The sequence below is a fragment of the Anastrepha ludens genome, chromosome 5 (genome assembly GCF_028408465.1).
Source record: "Anastrepha ludens isolate Willacy chromosome 5, idAnaLude1.1, whole genome shotgun sequence".
NCBI classification, from domain to species: Eukaryota; Metazoa; Arthropoda; class Insecta; order Diptera; family Tephritidae; genus Anastrepha; species Anastrepha ludens.
Window position 1 is genome coordinate 57,824,294 of NC_071501.1, and position 13,460 is coordinate 57,837,753.

General features: G+C 37.9%; 1 long non-coding RNA gene across 1 annotated transcript; it reads right to left on the minus strand.

The window, feature by feature from the left end:
* Nucleotides 1-11: 11 nt before the first annotated feature.
* Nucleotides 12-451, minus strand: LOC128862839 (uncharacterized). The gene is made up of 3 exons (XR_008454554.1): nt 354-451; nt 232-293; nt 12-162 (listed from the first exon to the last, which is right to left on the minus strand). It is a non-coding gene; the product is annotated as an uncharacterized LOC128862839 (long non-coding RNA).
* Nucleotides 452-13,460: the final 13,009 nt, after the last annotated feature.

Here is a 13,460-nt window from a genome sequence, read left to right on the forward strand (position 1 = left end):
TTTTTCCGCTCGTCTTATACATTTTGCCGCAAGAGCGACACTTTGCCGACATACCGTTGTTTATTTTTTCGAAATGGCCCCACACCGATGATCTTCCGACTCGCTGCCTTTTTGCTAGCTGGTTGTCCTCCTCAATTGCCTCAATGCTGCTGTCTTGTCCATCTTAACAAAGCACATGCATACATAACATAAATTAGTTACTTGCGTTGCTGAGCAGTAAATGGAACTTACCCTGTGAGTTTTTCAAGAGAAATTTGTCCATCCTTCCGCCACCAACACCAACGAAAATTTACCTACAAATAAACACTTATTTTAATATCTAATTACCTTTTACATATAAATGTATTTCTTACCAAAATTTGCTGCCGACCTGCAAAGTTGCGCCAAAACAAGTGATGTGCAATGTATGGTAATGCCACTATCGATAGTGAACAATAACCATCGATAGCGACGCAAAAATATAAAAATTCGATATATCGATAGTGCCATCGATAGTTTTACAGCTCTAGTATACAAAGGGTATGTCATATACCAAAAGAGGTTTTAAAATTTTTCATGTGGCTAATAAAGAATACGGTATTTCCAGGAAGTGCCCATATGAAAAACCCTCAACAAATATCATCGAACAACCACTGTATGGACCTTATCTTTTCTTTTATTGCTTTCTAAATTACTCCTTCAACGCATCTGTTTTCAGTCGATAGAAGGCATACCTGAAAAATAGTAGAGAGAACTTATTTTGATTTCGACCTCCACAGAGATCTCTGGTTGTTGCCATTTGTATCGTTTACATTTTTGTGCATCTATTTTAGAAAAATGAACCACTGTGTATTGTATGAAACTATGACGAGGACAAATTTGATTTAAGCATGAAAAGGATTTAGGCGAGGTGAAAGGTGAAAATGTGCAAGTATTTGACTTCACTTTAGGGATTAAAAGATATTGTGATTATTATCATTCACCTTATGATTCCATCAAGCCTGGAAGGCATGTTTGACTTTCGTTGAACCATTTCCTCTCATCTTCTTATTGTAAGTGATATAAAATAAATGAAATCATAAGTATACACATAGTGTGTACAAATCTTAAGCATAAGTGCGGTCGACTAGGAGATATAAGAAATCTAAACCAAACGAGGAACCATGCTGAGGATGTATGTAGTAAAATTTAACAAGTAAAAAAAGTTCCTTCAGAAATAGTTTACTGAATGCACCATTCTCATAGTTAAATATAACGAAGGGCCTGGTCTTTGGATGGTTTCTCTTTAATAAACCTCCTGTTTCGTGTTAAAAAAATAAATAAAGCCCCAATCTCATATCGCCACAGTGTGAAATAAATCTTTTTGCGCTTGAACAACGCTTCAAAATATTGAAAATGTACCTCCAAAATGGCGCATACCGCCTTCGCTAGGAGTTTGGCGAACCTTCTCCTATGAGGATCGGCAATGTGTGCCGAACACAATGCTCACAGGTGAAGAACTGGCTCGAATTTGGGTAAAAATCTAGTACTAGTATTGAAACTGCCTCAGGCCTTCAAGCATATTATTAGCAACCATTTTCCCAATGTCACATACACACATGCAAATAATGGAGCACAGCAACAACGCCGCATATACTGAATACAGTTAAATTAAGAAAATATTTTCTTGGCGTTATTATTCAAGTACTTCTGTTCATACAAATGTAGTCTAAACATATGTATACATGTATGCTCTATTTATACAAATATGAATATACATATGTATGTATTTATGTACGCATATTGCGAGGAAGATTGAAGATGAGAAATTCTATACGGATTACTTAAATGGATTTGTGCCCATTTCGCTGTATTGGCAAAATAAAGCAATGGCACGGATTGGTTTTTATGAGTATGCCATAAAAATATGATTTTGGTGCTGCTTGAAGGACACTAAACTCTTGCAACGCTACCCTCTATTCCAAGAAGAGAAGAGGCGGTAGTATGGCAGGACACATTCTGGACTGAGAGTAGAAAAATATGAAGTTGTTAACGAGCAACTGAAATAAATGTGCGATATACTAATAAAATCAGCAGCAAATAAAATGGATATGTGTTAAATGGATGGGGTCAAAATGGCAATTTGAATTGTAACGTTTTGAAAAACATTCAAAGAAGGCAATCTGCTTAAACGAATAGCATATTTTTGTAACGAAAATATACATATTAATGTGTATCTTAACTACTAAAAATAATTAAACCTACAAGAAAAGATTTGTAGAATACATTTGAGCTGGGGTTTATTTCACTATTCTTAATAGATTCGAACATAACCGGTAAGATTTTCGAGTGAGAGATAATTAACTTTAAAAGCACATAAAAACAGTCCAGCTATTGTTTTGTTGTAAGAAATTGTATGTAACACTTATGCCTGATTTCCATTATACCGCTTGTCTGACAAAGCGTGACAGTGTTGGGAGAACATTTGTCATTTTGCGTCATTTCGATTTGGCTGTGATGCAAAATGCTGTAAGTATAAGCATACATCCACGTTGATCGGTTGATTTACATATATGTGTAAGTTCTTAGTTAACTTAAAACTATGTTTACTTAACTTAAACTAAGTGTCTAGACCTTAAGAATTGTTTGCTTTGTTTAACAGTATGACTAACAACCATTTTAAAAACCAATAAAGAATTCAGATTGGATTTGACTACCAACACGTTCAGCGCGTGTATTCTTTTAAAGTGTGATATCAAGTGTTTTAAATGCTGAAATACCAACTTGGTCAAATTTATTCGTCAAGCTAAAAGCAAAAACAATGAGAAATAACCGTTATACATATATAGATATGTGTATACGCCGGCTACAAGCTTCGACGAAAAGCAATATGAGAGTTACGGTTTATTCTAAATTCAATAATAGCAGATGTTACTTTTAATGAGATCTTATCGCATTCTAAACGAAAACTCCGGCAACATTGAGAAGATTAGAGATTTTATCAGCTGAATGTTGGCAATCAGTTGCTCTTCACTAGCAAAATAAACGCGATAAAAGAAATCCACAGCGCAATTAAGATGTAGGCCGTGTAAAGTACAGTGAGTGCTGCAAGTAAAGTCCAATATTTGCAGCTGCAACTTTACTCCATCTTTCAGGCAGCATATGGATCCCTCTGACGAAAAATTCGAGTTCTTTTGACTTGATCCATTAATTGAGCCATTTTTCGATGCCCTCCTACCGTGAAGTGAACCGCTCTCCAATAAGGGCTGACTGCATTGATCGGAACAGATTGTAATCCGAAGGTGCAATATCTGGAGAATACGGCAGGTGGGGCAAGATTGAAGATTCCCAATTCAGTTCCTCTAAATATTTCTGGACCGATTTAGCAGCGTGTGGCCTGGCGTTGTCATGCAGCAAAATCAGTTTGTCATGTCTACCGTCCCATTCCGGGCGGAGTTCATAATAGATGACGCTTCAAAACAATGTCAACTACTGCGATCGAGACCGCACATATACATACACCTTCAAATCACCAGTATATTACTAGAGCGAACACAAAAATAGTGTCAGCAGCGACACTTCTTTTATGAGGGCGGAAATTTATTTCCATACCCAATACTATTTTATAGTCATGGCCCAATATCGTCAATAGAGCGATGTTAACCAGAGTTTGACCCCGTCGATATATCCGAGCCATCAGATGGCGCTACATGCAATGCAAACGACGCAACGCTCGAAGCTGTTATAAATAACGTCTCATATATTGGACTGAGTCATCGGCCAATCGCTTGAAGCACTGCCGGCGTAGGCAAAGCGCCGATTTAAATGATGTGCTCTTCTTTACATAATGACAAGAATTTAGCTTCAGAATAAAAGTAGAATGAATTTTATATCTTTTCTTAAGTGTTTTATTTAAATTTATTTTTCTATCGCTTTTATCTGGTCACCCTATATACACGTATCATTCCCACCCAATAAATTAAATAATCCATACTCGGAATGGCAATATTCTCTTACAATCAAAATAGAATTAAAAGAATTTCGCGGACTTCCGCCATGCGCTCCAAGCGGATGAGTGTCATAAGCCCCACCTTCTCCTTCTAGCAAGATTATGATGTAGAATCAAAGTATGCTGCTCGATTGCTGCATAGCCACTAGTTGGATGCTGCGTTTCGAGTATTGGCGCGAAGCAAAGAAATGAGCAAATAAAGCCAAACAAACACACAATCCAATCATGGCTGCATTTATTATGAATGAGCTGTGGGAAGCAGTCGATCTGTGCTGAAGGAGCAAAGTGGAAAGCAAAAAGAACTACGTTGCAACTACAGTTGCCGGTTTTTGGTATGATGGCAGTAACCACGCGTCACCAGTGGTTCTTAACGCACTGTGGTTCACTCTCTTACTGCTTAGCGTGCTTTTGGTATTTTAGTGCATACTACTTAGCGTTTTTGTTTTGGCATGGAATGGACGAGCATTGGCAATGTTAAGTGGAAGGAATAAGTTTAGTATACCCGGCGAAGACTAAAGAAGATTGAGTGAGGAGTGTTGTTATTGCATTTGATTAATTTGCTACTACTGATTTTGTTTTTGTTGCAGTAGCTCCGTGCCACCACTGCGCTTGTTGAATGCCTACGAATGCGAAATAATTGGACATAATGCGGTAATCCTCAAGTAATCTGTGGCTGTGCTATTGCTCTAAATACATATTTGCTGTATGCTGTATACATACATATATCTATGTACATATATACGTGGCTGTGCAAAAATTGTTGCTCCTGCTAGTTAACCGAAATACCCACATCTTCGAAGATATTTACGCCAACTTTCTCAATGATAATGATGCTGTTAAATAAAATAAAAATATTAGCAAGGAACGAAGGAAATTTGGAAGGCTTAGTTGCGCCATGAGGGTTGCCCTCTGGCTCGGCTTGACTGTCTGGCCAGAGATAATAGTGCGATTCTACTCTCGGATGAAAGTATTGTTTTGCTGTCCATACTGATGATTGCCAAACGAGAGCAAATGAATGATGCGGATTTAACACCCTGGCACTTTGCTTATTTCTATTTACATTTGTTTGTATGTGTGAATGCGTGCAAATTGTTTGTGTAGTGTTGCTTATGTACTGAGCCCGCAGCGATAAGATTGTTGGTATTTTGGGAGTTTGTTCAGGATTTAGCAGCTAATGGTGGCAAATGGAGCAAATTACGGCAACTGCCCGAGCAGAATGTAAGTGGCAATTGGGAAATATTAAGAAAAATTAGACTATCTGGGTTTTTATGAAAGTGCGTGTATATGTGGGCAACAAATGAGATCCTTTATATCCTCGTAGAGTTGTTGGTAGTTGTTGGTAGTTGGGTAATTGATGAACGAATATTATGGCAAGTGCGCCTGAAGAAAAATTCGAATCGAGAAGGTCTTCATATAAACATATTAAAGAACATAGGCCTAAAATGAAATGAAAACAAATGTACAAAAAATTTAATTTTCTAATATATTACAATATTAATATAAACAAATAAATTAACTTCTTTTATGTTGCTACATTAAACGTATTTCTGATATTAAGAAAAATGATACACAAAATCTAATGAAAAAATAAGTCATCAAAAATAAAAAATATTGATAAAAATATCTATGCATGCATATTTGTCTAAAGACAAATATTAAAAGCAAATGCGAAATATATTTCCTTTCAATTGCAGCGCTCGCAATTGCGGCATTCCTAGAATGATAAAATACAAAATTGCGCCCATCAGAGAGGCGTGGCGTTACATTGATGCAGTAGCGTGAGCAAAATGTTAAAATGTCAACAAGAAAACAATAAGACCAAATTACACTAATAACGCAGGAATAAAGTGCACAAGTATGGCATCACACACAGAGCAATTCTGTCAAGCGGAATAGCGATACGCGATGGGAGCCACCTTTGTATTCTGTACATAGAGGGCCATTGTGTATATTTAGTTTTCCAATTACTCTCTAATAAGTTATTGGGTATGGGAATAAATTTCCGCTCTTTCTTAGCCAAAGTAACGAATTATTTAAACAATTAAATAATACATGACTATATATGAAGTATGTGCCATTGAAATCCACAACTTTACTCCATCTTTCAGGCAGCATATGGATCCCTCTGACGAAAAATTCGAGTTCTTTTGACTTTGACCATTAATTGAGCTATTTTGCGATGCTCTCGTACCGTGAAGTGAACCGCTCTCCAATAAGGGCTGACTGCATTGATCGGAACAGATGATAATCCGAAGGTGCAATATCTGGAGAATACGGCAGGTGGGACAAGATTGAAGATTCCCACTCCAGGCCCTCTAAATATCTATTTCTGAACGGATTTAGTAACGTATGGCCTGGAGTTGTCATGCAGCAAAACCAGTTTGTCATATCTACCGTCCTATTCCGGCCGCTTTTCTTTGAGAGCTCAATTCCAACGCATTAGCTGCAGTCGATAACGATCGCCAGTAATGGTTTCAGATGGTTTAAGGAGTTCATAATAGATGACACCCTTCTGATCCCCCCAGCCTTTGAAGCATGAATATTTTTTTTCGCTCTCGATGGACTTGGTTCACCTGGAAGGCTCCAACATTTTCGACGCTTAGGGTTATCATAATAGATCAATTTTTCATCGCCAGTGACGACGCGATGCAGAAAGCTTTTTCTTTTCTGCCGTTCAAGAAGCATCTCACACGCCCTTCAATTGATGTGGCACCCAGTTACCATCGCTTGCAAACGTTTTCCGACGGTTGATCTCTCAACATCCAACTCTTTAGACATACGCGTATCATCAATGGTTCGACGTGCGTCTTCATCCAATAATTATTGTAGTTGAGTATCTTCGTATTTCGCATTTTTCGGTGCCCCTTTGCGATCTTTATCACACACGTCGAAATTGCCACTTTAGAAGCGTCGAAAGCACTCTTGATGGAGCGTGATTACCGTAAACATTGATCAATATACGACACGTTTCAGCTGCACTTTTCTTTAAAAGGTAATAATGAAGCATGACTTTCCGCAAATGCTGTTTTTTCGGGACGAACGTAGACATTTTGGACGTCAGATAATGTCAACTACTGCGATCAGTTCTCAAATATCCACCTTCAAATCACCAGTATATTACTGAAGCGAACACAAAAATAGTATCAGCAGCGACATCTCTTTTACGAGGGTGAAAACTTATGCCCATACCCAATAATAAGATAAGTAGATTCCGCTGAGAAATGTTCAAATTGTATACTAATTTTTTACTTGGTTTTGTGCCACCTAGTGTTACTAGTAGTTTAGTTGTATCTGAAAATGTTGCTAATTTCGCCTTACAAAGCAAAAACTAAAAAATATGTAATTGTTTCTAACAATATGACTTATGTAGCTGTTGAATGAGGAATTTGATGAAAATAAATAAATACGGTATCAATAGAACGTAAAAGTAAGTAGGGTAATAGCCCGATAACTGACTGAACTAAGGAATTTCATCTCAGGGATATTGCGGTTGAAATGTGTACATTCATTTCGCCTTCTAGCGACTGGCATTATTGAAAACCTGTTAAGTACTTAGCATGCATGTATTCGGCAGCACTTAGTTTAATTAATTTTTAGGACATTAGGTCCATTCTATGACTCATCGGGCGACTCTACGGAATCGCCACAGAAAGCATTCTCGTACACAAGAAATCCCATTGAATTATGGAACATAACACAAACCACTACAGAAACAACAAAAACTGAGAGTGTGCTGGGCACAACTGGTCTATGAGCAAGAAAAAGAAAAGCAGCTCCACGGCACTGCTGCTAATTTCTGAAGAGTCCCTGAAGGTACTCGAGTAAAGAAAGCATAAACTGCGTTTGGCCTCAGGACGGCCAAACTTAAGATCTCCCAGCGTCTGGTGCTCCGGATGGCGAACTAGACGGAAAAGGAGAGGTAGCAAATCAGCACGGCGAACTTTGGTCGTCTGCGACGGACGCGGTACCCGAAGCCAAAAGCTCCTTGAAATCCTCGGAGCTCGGCCATAAAACAGGCTCAGGTGAGCATCCTTTAACAAAGAAATGTTAAGGGTAACTCAAATTAACCTTCGCCACTCTAGTTTGGCCACCGATAACCTCTGTGTCATCCTCAGGGAGGAAGACATAGATATCTGCCTGATCCAAGAACCCTGGGTTCGGCAGTCTAAGATCATGGGCCTCCAGAGCAGACACTATGATCTTTTTTATGTCCAGAAGGAAGGTAAGCCTAGGGCTTGTATCCTCGTTAGGAATACTATTAATGCCTTTCTGCCTTCTCATTTCAGCTCACCAGACGTGACAGTAGTCCGTGTAGATGCATCTAGTAGCCGCTGGTACTATTTGGTCTCTGCATACATGGCCCACGAAAATGCAGCACCTCCTAAGGAAGTGGGGCGTTTGGTGGACTCACCTTCATTTAATAAAGAGGGCATCCTCATCGGCTGCGACGTCAATGCGGGACATACCATTTGGTGAAGTAGCGAGGTAAATGATCGAGATGAGTCTTTTTTCGATTTCATTATAAGTCGAAGTCTCCTTATTTGGAACAAGGGCAACACCCCCACGTTTCTATTTCCAGCATCGGAAACATCAAACAGTTGGGAGGAGGTTCTTGATATCATTCTCTCGACTAATAAAATTCCTGATGAGCTTGCTAGGAAGGGGACTGAATTGGTCTCAGAGACCTCCTACCCGGTCATCGGCATCCCCTTGACAGTTGCTAAAGGAGAACTGCGCAAACTATTTCTCATTAAAGCGCAGAAAAGATGGAGCTCCATTTCTTCATGTGCTATTTCGAAAACCCTTTGGCCCCAATACGATATACGAAGGACTCAGAAAGTTCTTTGGACTCATCGCCATTCAATTTCCTAACTCGTAGCTGTGTTTACCGGTCACTGCACGATCGGCACACACGCGGAAAAGCTAGGGTTACCATTTAATCCCCATTGCAGAAGCTGTGGGTATCTTTCAGAGAAGGAGACTGTAAAGCATTTTCCTGGTAAATGTCCAGGTTTGGCAGCTAGAAGACTAAGGTCACTGGGAGCTCCTTTCTTCGACAGCCTGGGGCAGTGCGCCAACCTAAATCCAATCAATCGTCTCCATTACATCAACAGCTCTGGTTGGCTGTAGATATCTGGATATCTGCCTGTTGGAGGTCTCATAATGGTATCAAAACGGGGCTTTAGTGCTACTTGAGGAGTGTCAAGTGCACTTCAACCATTTCACCTACCTACACAAGAAATAGGTTATATAAGTGTTTCCTTCTTCTTCGTACCTGAGTCAGCCTGGACTTTTTCTCCGAGTAAAAATGGATAAAGTGTCAAACTGCATATCGATTTATAATACTCCACGCACATCCCAAAATACCGAGGCCGTAACCTTTCCAGCCGATTGTTGTAATTTTGCAAGCTTTGGACATGGCTGACCAGTTGGTATCCATTCATATGACGATCGTTTTGATTCCGCAGTAAAGTGATGGATCCATCTTTGTCACATATCGACGCAAAAACTCCTATTTATTACGTTTAAACATGGCCAAACACTGCTCAGAATCATCAACACGTTCTAGTTTTTGGTCAACAGTGGGCACCCTTTGAACAGAGCTATCTTATAGTCAAAATCTCATGCAATATAAAGCCTTCCTTTTCGATTATTCAAAACGATTTTGTGGAGTGTTTTGATGCTTTCTGGTGTTACCGCATCATTTGGACGTCCACTGCGTTTTGCATCATCGGTGTCTCTACAAAATTTAGTATCAACTTGAGCAATGGAAATCGCAGGTGTTTGCTTAATATGTCAATCCAGAAATTCAAATAACATACGGCAACTTTTACAGGAACACAACCAATGCGCAGATGAACTGCTGGTAAATGAAGGGACGAGCTGCCAGAAATAAAGCCCCAAACATAACTGACGAAAACGGTATGTTTTTGTGCTAGCACATTGTTCAGGAACTTCTATCTTAACAAGTTGGGGGGGAATATTTTAATATGCTTAAATAATTAAATCGAAGTCCAAGTGTAAATATATATGGTTTTACTTTGCTTTAAAAACATAAATTGAATTGAATTTTATTTATAATCTCTTTAGTATGGGATATTTTATTAATATACTGTTGTTAACTACTTTTTAGGTCATACAAATGAAATGTTATCTTTATTTTTATTTCTATTTTGCATTAACTTAACATATTCTGATTGTTGTTTTAAACTTTTTTTTCGCCATTAACACTTTATATTTTTCATCTTCATTATTTTTGTGTTTCAATGTTTAACATTTTCGTTTATGTCTTAGTTTTCTGCACAATACTAATCAACTCCGGTCGCAGTGCGTAATGGCCTTCTAATAATGTCTTAGTTTTTACTTTTTGCTTATTTACATATGTATTTTAAACTGAATGTACATATTTGTATCGTAGGTATGTATATGAATGTTGGGGCCTACTGGGGATCGATCACCCAAAACTAATTTCCGTAACTTACTGTTTGCATACCTCGACGATAGTGTGGAAACTGAAACCTTTTTTGACTGAAACTAAATTTTTTTTTTAAATACACAACTATTTATTATATCTTTCAGTGTGGCATCACTGACTAAATTTCTAAAAAATGAAACAAAAAGGAGTTCACTTATAGTTATCTGTGGTTGATGATGAGCAAAAGCTGCGTTGATTTTTTCGTATATCAACAACACAATCTCAATTTTTCCGCCCTCTGCTGCCCTCTGCCAAACCCCTGATGTCAACAAATCAGCTGATTCCTTCAAATTCGCTAAGAGCTGATAACGTTTTGCAGTTAGCCACACCCTTGCATTCTGAACATCGTACTACATAAAAACTGTTTAATAATCATAAAAACTATATCATTTTATAGAAAAATACTGTTTTTCTATAAAGGGTGATTTTTAAGAGCTTTAGGAAAGTTTTTCAAAAAAACACAAGTAAAATTCAGAAAAAAGCATGCATTTTTTATTTAAATCGATAGTACAGTCCATATAATTTAATATTTGATTACTTTACTAGATTATTTCATGCAAATGTTGACCGCCACTGCGCTTCAAATGGTCCATCCGTTTAGTCCAATTTTGGCATACTCTTTCCAATGTTTCGGCCGGTATCTCAAATATAAATGCTTTAATGTTGTCTTCCAATGCGTTAATTGAAGCAGGCTTGTCTGAATAGACATGAGCTTTAACATAGCCCCACAAAAAATAATCTAAAGGCGTTATATCGCACGATCTGGGTGGCCAATTGACAGGTCCCGAACGTGAAATAAAATGTTCACCGAAATCGCCTCTCAACAAGTCCATTATTACGCGTGCTGTGCGACATGTGGCACCGTCTTGCTGAAACCACATGTCATGCAAGTCAAGCTCTTGCATTTTGGTCAAAAAAAAGTTGGATGTCATTTCACGGTAGCATCTTTGAAGAAATACGGTCCAATGATACCTCCAGCCCTTAAACCGCACCGAACTGTGACTTTCTGGATACATTGGTAGCTCCTGCAATTCTTCTGGCTAATCTTTACTCCAAAATCGACAATTCTGCTTATTTGCGTACCCATTGATCCAAAAATGAACTTCGTCGCTGAACACAATTTTTCAACTTTAAACTTTCCTAACAGAACACGCATTTTTTTATAATAAAATTCAATGATTTGCGAGCGTTATTCGTTTGTTAAACGACTCATGTTTAAATTATAGACCAAACTGAAGATGTTTGACAGTGAAACAAAACACGAAACGTGCATCAGCTGTTTAAACCAACTGTTTAAAAAGATAATGGCTAAAAAATCACCCTGAAGTTCAAATAATTGCATACATGAAAATATTTATAGAAATTAAAACGGCGAAAATGGTTTGAGTATTAATTCGACTCAAGAGAGTCTTAAGAGTCTTAAAAATTAGATATGTATGTAACTATATGTATTAGGCGACGTAAAAGGTTCTCAACGTTTTTTTGAATATAGTTATATTTATCTGAATGCAAATAGTTCCAAACAGCTTTCTGACTAATCACCAATCCCTAGGCACTGGAATAAGAGCTCACGTGCCGGGCCGACTCGACCACATCGAATACTTTTGAGCTGGAGTATCCATTCTGACGACACAACCAAGCCAACGGAGCCACTGGTCCTTTATTTGCTGCACTATGCCTACGTCGCCGTAAAGCTCATACCGCCCATTGTTCCATCCTTTGCAATATTTGGTATCGCCAACGTGCAAGGTCTAAAAATCTTCCGCAGAATCTTTCTCTCGAACACTCAAAGGGGCACCTCGTCGGATGTTGTCATCGTCCAAGCTTTTGCGGCATACAATAGGACGGGCATGAGGAGAGACTTAAAAGTGAAAATACAAACACATACATATGTAGGATATACTTATAAATATATATAACTTAAAAAATGTATAATAAAAAACAGATTTAGCTATTACAAGGTTACATTATGTCGAATTATTTACATTGTTGCGCAAGTGTTCAAAGTCGATAAGAACAGTTTGGATTTCTTTTCCGTCCCATATACCTTGCTATAATATACATATTTCTACTTCGTCTCCTTAAGTTAGAATAATAAATCGTTATGCTGCCACTAGGCAATACGTTTTACATTAAATGAATGAAATACGCCTAAACACACAAACTAAAATTTAATTTATAATATGGCTCATTGTGGAACCGAGCGATAGCTGGTGGAATCGTTGACCTGTTTACCAGTTGCTAAAGGTGCATTTGCTCTGCCCACGCTTTTCGGTCACTTCTCTTATATTCTTCTGAATGGACGACTACAACACAGTCATTATAATTCGATTCGAGTTTTTCATTCCAGTCACAAATATTGTTATTGTGAAATTTTAATCCGCCTTTAGGCTTTTTTCACAATGGCATCCAACCATTGAATTGCATTTCTTCCTTTTATATCATGTGGGATGCCAATTTTTCTATGCATTTGACAGTACTATTTTCAAAGCAAAAGTGAATACTTTTTGTGGACATAAGTAAGCAAGCTATCGGCAAAGGATACTGGGTAATATCATAATTCAAATGCTTGCAGGGTATATGTATGTATATTCACATTCAAGTGCAACCAGCAAAGTTTCCGACTAGTTTAATACTTTTTCATGCCGCTTTTGTAAAAATACAAAATTAAATTCCATTTAATCTGGATTAATATAATTGAAAACGCCCAGTCATCCTACTCACGTTTGTCATTTTTAATTCATTTAGATTGTGTGTTCAGCTTAAAGTCGATGGGCCTCTCCCTCGCCTCCAAATGTGGGCACTTTCTGAGAACTGTGATTTAAATTCTGCATTAATTCATTTTTAGTTCTCTTTGCATATTACTATACCAACCATTTTTTTTTTAACTATGTACATATATTTGTGTGTATATTTATTTGTTTGCGTGGATTTTTTCCTGCTGCCACTGATGTCCGCTTTAGGGAGCATTGCTGTTAGTTTATTTTTCAGCTTTTTCTTGAAAAAGTTGACAACGCT